Source organism: Enhydra lutris, unplaced genomic scaffold, assembly GCF_002288905.1.
Source record: "Enhydra lutris kenyoni isolate GAN:26980312 unplaced genomic scaffold, ASM228890v2 scaffoldscaffold23, whole genome shotgun sequence".
Lineage (NCBI taxonomy): Eukaryota > Metazoa > Chordata > Mammalia > Carnivora > Mustelidae > Enhydra > Enhydra lutris.
Window position 1 is genome coordinate 5,673,380 of NW_019154107.1, and position 7,447 is coordinate 5,680,826.

Genomic DNA, 7,447 nt, shown 5'->3' on the forward strand with positions numbered 1-7,447 from the left:
TAGGGCACATGGGAACAGAAATACTTAAAACTGACATAGTAAAATCATTGCCTTAATGCGGACTCCCATCTCTACTGTTCCTGCGTGGGGGTCAGTCAGCATCTACTTGAACACACTGGGTGATAGGGAAATTACCTACATGTAGCTCAAAGGATTTCTGGAAAGTTCCATTTGTGAAAAACTTCAGCTAGCCTGGACTTGAAAGCTGCCCCTTTGTTATTTGCAGTCACCCAACGGTGGCCTTAATTCTACCCACTGGAGCTGGAACAGCATCTCATCCCCTGAGCAGGCTTTTGATGATTCTAAGACAGATGCCTCAGATATCCAATCCTTCAATCTTTTTTATTAAGCATAATTTCTAGGCAGGGCACCATCCTTCTTTGAAGATCTCGGTTTCCCTTTGCCTAATTAACTCCTACTCTTCTCAGCAGTTGGCTTCAGTGTCACTTCCAGCACTTCCAAGCAATGTGTCCATTTTCCACACAGGGAAAGCGAGAAGGCAGAGGGTAAAATACCCAGCCTGTCCTCATATAGCTTGCCCCCCCCTACATTTTCTTTAATTCTGAAGAAGAGCATCTTTATGCATGGCTACCTACACTTTAATTGCTGGGATATGTCACATGGTAAGCTTTAGCTGCAAGGGAGGCTGGAAATGCTAATATTTTGCTTTCCAGTTACTTCTATAGAGAAAGTCATGGTGGTAAGATGAGCAAAGTGATAAAAACATATATTGCAAGAATTACAAGCTATAATTTTTTTAAAGTAATTTGGAGGACTGTAAGGTAAACTAAGTCAATCAGCTAACAAAATACTTAAACAAAACAAACTTTTGCCACCGGGTAAAGCTGTGCAACTTCCCAATTGGGTTTAAAGCAAAAATATAAACAGGCCACCAAAAAATGCAAATTCTCAAAAAATAAAAATCAGGATGTATGCCCTGACACTGCTCTGTCCTTAAACTTTTCCAGTGACTTCTCCTTCCACTTCCAACTCCATCCACCTCATCCCTGAATATTAAAGGATGTAATTTTCATGTTATCAAATCAGCATGTAAGTCAGAAATTCTTAAAATACATTTTAAACTGTGGATCACACCAACAGATGCCTTGGTCTATTAAGCAATGTGATTTTTTTAAAGGCAACTTCATTTTAGAAACACAAATGTTCAGTTGATTACGCTGAAGACCATTTTCTTCTGGTGCGTCAGCATGATTTCTTCATCAAATTAGGTACTTTGTCTGCTTTGTGAAACACTGTCAGTTTCATTTCCTGCTAAGGAAACAGTATCTCCAGAACCCAGATAAATTTTGCCTTTCCAATTTGAGTACTGAAAATAAACTAAGAAAAAATTTAAACACATTTATGTATATTTGGGAATAGTATAGCAAGTCTGTTTTTAGAATCGTTTAAAGGTTTAGAAAAGGGATTATTGTGACTGAAAAAATCACCTTTTAATATGAGCATTTACATATGGAAGATCTATTTTTGAAGCTATCCTGCCTGATGCTGCTGGTTTTGTGCCTAACTTCTTTCTTTTTGTAAAATAGTTAAAATCACATAATCACCACAATCTATACACACCCACAGGGACTCTTAAGTGAAGTCTGGGGTAGGTCCGGGGCCCCAGTCCTCCCCAGTATATGTTGCATCAACATCCGAAAAATTTTTAGGAAAGATTTTTGTTATTAGTGTTTTGTTTTAGAAAGAGTCCAAAAGAGGACATGATGAAAATCTAAAGGCTAAGACAAGGAGGAAGAGAAAACATCTAAAAATAGAATCCATGGTTTGCAAGTGGGAAAGAGCAAGGAAAAGGGGCACTTGGGAGAAATTGTAGAGAAAATGTGCTGAATGCCAGGGAAGACAGGCGAGCAATGTAGTGAATGTTTTCTCAAACGCATGCATAGGGCTCAGTATGACAATGACTTTCATGTGGCATCCAGTAGGTAGTGGAGGGGGACTACATACTACATTGTTTGGCTTCTGGTGTGTTTATGAAACAGCCCAGATTGGTTGGTTTTCTGTCTAGAAAGCAAAAACTCAGAATTCCAAATATCGTGGTCTGTGGTGGCTAGTCTTTGCCAAACCCACTCCCCATTTCCCTTCTTTGGCTCCTTTGCAGAACTCCCCATCCCATCTTCTTGGCCCAGGTGTCCCAGTAAGGTTATCAGTCATGGTACCCTGCCCCCACCCCCAGCCTCCTGCCAGAAATTGGCTCAGTGCTGGGTAAACCCAGGCTTCACAGCTCCCACTATTTCCAGATAGTTCTCAAGCCAGAGGCTGTAGCTAAGGGCTGTTGGCTGCCATCTTCCTTGCCTTGAGGGAGCACCTGCTGCAAATGTAGCTGAGGCCTGTGGGAATCAGAGCCAATTACTAAGGTAACGGCCTAGTCGTTTGAGCTGTTCCTCCTTCTTAGAATCCCTCCTCATTCTCTGTCCTTGAACTCCCAGCTCAAGCTCCACCCCAGCCCATGGGAAAGAACCATAGCCCCAGCGTACAGACTGCTTCATGTTATTGAATATATCACACGGGGGTGGCTCTTCTCCCCACCTAGGTAGGTCCTAAAAGGCTTGGTAGGGGCCATATTCCTGTTTTTCTCTGCCCCCTGTTGTGTACAGCACAAACCTTGCATGTAGTAGAGTAACAGATAAGATTGTTCAATTCAGTTCTTCTCTTGTGACAGAAAATGTACTAAAACCAGAGTGTTTTTCTAATAACTGATCACATTAAGGGGCTGCTTAAGAAACATTTACTGTGCATAACTTGTATCATCTCATTTGATCTGCACAATCAACCTGTGGGGTAGATGTTGAAGTTTATGACCTTGGAATTTTGAAGTTCTGCGTTATCAACTGCAAAGAACACAAGGAACCTCTGACTCCAAATTCTAAGAAAATGTACTGCCCATAATGCCTCCTCTCCAACCCCTCCCACCAACTGGCAAGCAAACTTGCACCACATTACTATCCCTGGCATCTCCAAGGTAAAACACATTCAAGGACAAGGCCTTACAAGCTGAATAAACTGGGATAAATCATCCATTTTGAGTTCTGTCAAACACATTTCCCAAGCAACAAAATATGTGATTCAGCATAGAAAAAAACTAACCATTCACCGAGATAACACGTTTTTTGAGAAAGCTTTTGGCTAACCTCAATAACCCTGCCCCCGCAGGAGAGGCCTCCATTTGGGGAATAGAGGGAGGGACGACAAGCCAGTTGTTGGACTGTGACCTTCCAGAACCACAGCTGTGACCCTTAACAAGATAGCTGACCTGGGCCTTTCATTTGCTTTGATTTCATTTGTGTATTTAATTCCAAGGTTGCAAATAACAGGAAATGAACCACAGTTTAGCCAGTTAACATCAAAGATAGGAGACCAGAAGGCCGACTGTGAAAAAGAATTAAAAGGGTAAAAAAAAAATCCAATGAGTCACACACTTTCAATACTCCCAAGAACCACAAGAAGCAAAATGTGTGGGAAGCTACAAGTGGACACCCCAAATAAGAACAGACCTGGAGCTCTTCAAAAACTGTGAAGTTCCACATAAATGTGAGAAATAATACATAAGCCATAAGTGTGGGCAAATACTCATCAGCTGGAAAAATGACTTCTAATGGTAATTAATTTGGGGACATTCTGATTTGGAATGCATACATTTCATCCACTTGTTATTTCTTTTTTTTTCTTTTAAGATTTTATTTATTTATTTGACAGACAGAGATCACAAGTAGGCAGAGAGGCAGGCAGAGAGAGAGGGAGGGAACCAGGCTCCCCGCTGAACAGAGAACCTGACTTGGGACTCGATCCCAGGACCCCGGGATCATGACCTGACCCGAAGGCAGAGGCTTTAACCCACTGAGCCACCCAGGCGCCCCACTCGTTATTTCTTGTAGAGAGAATAATCGTTGTGGGAACTTGTTCTCATATTTCAGACCGTAAATGTCACCGATTTTGTGGTACTTCAACTTCGAAATAAAAGTTTGTATGCTGTTCTTTAATAAAAATGGCAAGCTTACAAATCATGCTGCTGGGGAGAAAGCAGTAGCAGTTTGCTCTCTGTCACAGTGGCTCTCAGCCTTGGGGAACTTTGCAAAAATGCTGATGCCTGGGTTGCCCCCCTCTCGGCCCCAATCCCCAGGATTCCAATGTCACTGGTTTGAGTATCTGAGTTTTTTAGATTGCCCCAGGTGATTCAAGTCTGTGGGTAAGGGCAAGAAGAACCACTGTCTTCAGGCCTTCCTAGGAAGCAAGGCAGCTGCCCAGAGAAGGAAGGAAATTTCTGGAAGTTGGCAGAATCCCCCACTCTTGATTCCATACCCTTTAGCTTAGCATCCTCCAGTCCAGGACATGTCCTCAGAGGGTTTCTGCTACAAGCAATCTGGACTTCAAACAGCACCTCTTAACCTTCCTATTATTTCAGATGTCTGGGAGAAAAAGGGATAGAAGTCGTGCTGGGTCTGCTCAACCCCACCGCTGAGGCTGAGTTTGGACAAAACAAAAATGTTCAAAATGAGACTGTTTAAGAGATGGGACCCTCATAGAGTGTGTGTGTGTGTGTGTGTGTGTTAGCTGAAGTACAGATGACATACAATATTATATTAGTTTCAGGTATACAACCTAGTGATTGCACAACTCTACAGATGACGAAATGCTCACCATAAATGTAATTACCATCTGTCACCATACAAAGTTCTTACAATATTATTGACCATATTCCCTTGCTGTACTTTTCATCCCCATGACTTATTTATTTTTTTAAAACAAGATTTATTTATTTGAGAGAGAGCCAGAGAGAGGGAGCACACAAATGGAGAGGGAGTAGCAGGTTGCCTGCTAAGCAGGGAGCCCGATGCGTGGCTCGATCCCAGGACCCTGGGATCATGACCTGAGCCGAAGGCAGACACTTAACCAACTGAGCCACCCAGGAACCCTGAGTTATTTATTTTATAATAAGAAGTTTTTACCTCTTAATCTCCCTCACGTGTGTGTGTGTGTGTGTGTGTGTTTTAACAACATTCAGAATAACCTGCTAGAAAGGGGCAGCACAGCAATGCTTGACAGCAAATGTACGGCTAGCACATGTACCAAAGCGCACATAACCTCAGCTATAAAAATATTCATGGAATGGTGCACATGCACAGGTTTTGCTTCCTGTCGGCTTGTAGTTCACCTAACAATCAAAGAGAACCAGCAGAGGGGCACCTGGGTGGCTCAGAGGTTAAGCCTCTGCCTTCGGCTCAGGTCACGATCTCAGGGTCCTGGGATGGAGCCCCGAATCAGGCTCTCTGCTCAGCGGGGAGCCTGCTCCCCATGCCCCCGCCTGCCTCTCTGCCTACTTGTGACCTCTCTGTCAAATGAATAAATAAAATCTTTAAAAAACAAACAAACAAAAACCAAAGAGAACCAGGAGAGAAAAAAGTGATCGCTAACTCTTATGTCTGACAATTCATCCGAGTAAAGGAGAATGAGGTTTAATGAGAAAGGGCCACAAACAGTATAAAGAAGTGAAAACCAGACTGAAAAACAGACACATTTTCAAGAGTCTGATTTCAAAATGAAAGGTTCATTGCTGTGACTTTGCTCTAACTTCATTCGGATAATTTCGGTTTGATTTAAATTTGCCTCCCCTTTTTTTTCTCAAGGGTCTGTCAAAAACATTGGTGTTTCCCTGATGTACGCTTCTGAATCTGCCCAAGGGTTAAGATATCCATACCTCTGGGTTAACACTCAAAGAGGAAAACAGTATGGAGGTTTCTCAAAAAAAAAAAAAAAAAAGGAAAGAAAGAAATTAGAACTACTACCACAGGATCCAGTGCTCCCGCTTCTGGGTATTTATCCAAAAGAACTCAAAGCAGAATCTCAACAAGATGTCTGCTCCTCATGATCACTGCAGCATTATTCACAATAACCAAGACAGGGAACCAACCCACGTGTCCAGTGATGGATGACTGGATAACAAACCACAGCAGATACATTGAATGGAATATCATTCAGCCTTAAAAATGAAGGACAGCCTGGGGCACCTGGCTGGCTCAGTCAGGAGAGCACGTGACTCTTGATCTCAGGATTTTGAGTTCAAGCCCCTCATAGGGTGTGGAGCCTACTTAGAGAAAAAAAAAAAAAAGGACATCCTGTCATATACGACAACACGGATGAACCTCAAGGACATTATGCTAAGTGAAATAAGCCAGTCACAAAAGATAAATACTGTATGATTTTATTTATGTGAGGTATTTTTTTAAAGATTTTATTTATTTATTTGACAGACAGAGATCACAAGTAGGCAGAGAGGCAGAGAGAGAGGGGGGGAAGCAAGCTTCCCACTGAGCAGAGAGCCTGATGCAGGGCCCGATCCCAGGACCCCGGGATCATGACCCGAGCCGAAGACAGAGGCTTTAACCCACTGAGCCACTCAAGCGCCCCTATTTATGTGAGTAAATTATCTAAAGTAGTCAGATTCATAAAACAGGGGCTGAGGGGAGGAGGGAATAGGGAGTTATCTTTATTGGGTTTCAGTTTCGGTTTTATATGATGAAAAGTTTCTGGAGCTCTTTCACAAAAGCCTGAATATATTTAATGCTACCAAAATGTACACCTAAAAACGGTTAAGATGGTAAATTTATGTCATGTGTTTTTTACCACCAATTAAAAAAAAATCTTGGTTTCAAGCATCAAAAACAGAATTTGGGCAACTTAAAGGAAGAAAATTTTGGAAGACTATTTGATTGTTCTGGGAATGTCTGGGAACCCTGAAGATTCACGGGTAGCCTGTAAGAACAAAAAAGGGTAGGAATCCGGAAATTCATTGTTCCTTCCCTTTAAGCTGGAGAGTTTTCTGTGTTCCCTTGACCGGAAAGCATCCAATAATAAATCTCAGGTTTGTAAATATCGTGAAAAAACCCTAAAAACAAAAACACTAAAAACTACAAGAGTAAGACTGAGCTCAAAGGAGTCAAAGGGTTTGGACAGCAGGTGTGCTCCATTCTAAATTAGGATGGGAACACTCATTCTAGGGCAGACTCGGAAACAATGAAAGGCAGGGGACTCAACAGCCCCGCTCAAAGATACTCCATTGTGATGTCAGCATTTGACCGGAGTCTATTCTCCCTATATTTAAAAAAAAAAAAAAAAGTCTCTCTTTGGTGGGAACTAACAACACAATCTGATTCATATTGAATTTTTCCCAAAAGTTACACAAAGGGAAGTAATAATGCTGACTGTGAGAACTGAAGTGGAAATCAGATCTCAGCCCAACCAGAATGACCAATGGAGACAATAGACAATAACTGTGACTCTGATGAAATTCATTTCTCAGCTGAAGGCACTGGGCCCATGTTTCTCTTGCTCTATTCTTAGTACTAAATCTAACTGTTTCCCTTTCAGGGAAACAGCTCTCTTCAGTTTGAAACAATAGATATTCACACCGCATTCCATATTTTCTGGGTTC